Source organism: Cetorhinus maximus, chromosome 31 (genome assembly GCF_964194155.1).
Source record: "Cetorhinus maximus chromosome 31, sCetMax3.hap1.1, whole genome shotgun sequence".
NCBI lineage: Eukaryota > Metazoa > Chordata > Chondrichthyes > Lamniformes > Cetorhinidae > Cetorhinus > Cetorhinus maximus.
This window is the reverse complement of record NC_135909.1, coordinates 13,424,814-13,426,817: the sequence shown is the minus strand read 5'-3', so window position 1 is coordinate 13,426,817 and position 2,004 is coordinate 13,424,814. Positions and strand designations below refer to the sequence as shown.

The window sequence follows — 2,004 nt, the reverse complement described above, 5'->3', positions numbered from 1 at the left end:
TTGACATGATGCTGTCTTCACTATGATGATTCTCTCGTCCTCGATGGTACATGTCGCAGTGAAGGAAGCTGTTGTCCAAATTAAAATGATGAATTACTGCAGGGTGTCATTTAGATCGGACATACTGCACCTAATAAATATCAACTTCACGATATTTTTCCATCTTAGAAATTTCTTATTCAGGTAATGATGGAGTGATAGTGAACGAGAGAAGAATATTCAGACTGTGCCAGCTCGTTGCGAGAAATGGGCTGGTCTCGGCTGGTGTGTGTTTGCAGCAATTGCAGCTCGTGTCCTCGTGTAAATAAAAACAATTTGGGATATTTGTTGCAAACTGAAGTGTTTACAGGAAGCGAGATTCCAATGTTAAGACCTGCAAACTGTAAAGAAAAATTAGATAAATTTGTGGGAATATAAATAGCAGAGGATGGTTTCGATCCATCGACCTCTGGGTTATGGGCCCAGCACGCTTCCGCTGCGCCACTCTGCTACACATTGTCAGCTGTGGATGAATGTTACTTTGTGTATTAGGGAGATAAATAGTCACTTGCTTTGTGCTTTTGAGCGATGTGTTGGGAGGATCACCTTGGCTGCACAATTCCACTTTGCAACACCAGAAAAAGACAAAAAAAACACAGAAAAAAAGGCAGCAAGAGGCTGCCAGGATACACAAGATGACAGAGAACGATGCCGAGCAAATTAGCAAGACACTGAGGTGGAGAAACTGATCATTTGTCCAAACCATTCCGTTTGTCAGAGATGTCCCCGGTTTGTAATAATGAGTCCTGCTGTGTAACTGTGCACCCTGTTGTGTCTCTGTGCACCCTGTTGTGTAACGGTGATCTCTGTTGTGGACCTGTGCCCTTTTTTTGTAACTGTGCATTCTGTTTTGTGTATGTGCACCCTGTTGTATAACTGTGCTCTCTGTTGAATAACTTTGCTCTTTGTTGGCGAGACTGTGTTCTCTGTTGTGCAACTGTGCTCTCTGCTGTGTTACTGTGCCCTCTGCTGTGTAAGTCTGCCCTCTGTTGTGCAACTGTGCTCTCTTGTGTAACTGTGCTCTCTGTTCTGTAACTCCGACCTCAATTGTGAAACTGTGCCCACTGTTGTTTATCTGTGCTCTCTGTTGTGTAATTGTGATATCTGTTGTGTAACTGTGCTGTCTGCTGTGTTACTGTGCCCTCTGTTGTTTAACTGTGCCTTCTGTTGTGGAGCTGTGCTCTCTGTTATGTAACTCCGCCCTCTACTGTGTAACTGTGTCCTCTGTTTTTTAACTGTGTTCTCCGTTGTGTGACTGTGCCCCTGTTGCGTAAAGTGTGCTCCCTGTTGTGTAACTGTGCACTCTGCTGTTGAGAGATCTTCACTGTTGTGTAACGTGCCTCCCTGTCGTGCAGACGTGTTGCCAGCTGTGTAAACATGTTCTCTGTTGTCTCAAGATGCTCCTATACTGTAAATATGTTCTCTGTTGCTCAGTGAAGATGTTTTCTGTTGGGAAAATATTTTCTTCCTGGGTCCTCGATGTTCCCTGTTATATTAACGTGTTCCATGTCGTGTTCAGATGTTCCCTCTTCTTGTGTTAAAATCTGGTTAAGCCACAACTGGAAAAAAGTCATCAATTCTTGACTGTATCTGTTACCTTCTAGGAGTGAATGTGATTGTGCGATACATCCTGAGAACTCTGTTAGTAGACGTGAGCAAGATTTGTTCTGTATATGTCCATCACAGATAGTGTTTGTGAGTGTAGGATTCATTCTGCATCTCTGTCTCTGGAACAGTTTGTGAGAGTAGGATTTCTTCTTATGGGTCAATGCCTGGTACTATATGTGAGGGTGAGATTAATTCTGTTTCAGGCAGTGTTACTGAATGTCAATGTTGGAATCATTCTGTGTCTATCGGACCCCATTACTGCCAGGGGAAGTGGGGTTAATTCTGTATCTGAATGTCTCCATTATTCTTATTATTATTCAGACCTTCGGGATAGAGGATGATTTGCTTCCACTCTCT

General features: G+C 43.2%; 1 non-coding gene across 1 annotated transcript; it reads right to left on the bottom strand.

Annotated features, from left to right (window-relative positions):
- Positions 1–418: 418 nt before the first annotated feature.
- trnam-cau (transfer RNA methionine (anticodon CAU)) lies at positions 419–490 on the bottom strand. The gene has a single exon. It is a non-coding gene; the product is annotated as a tRNA-Met (tRNA).
- Positions 491–2,004: the final 1,514 nt, after the last annotated feature.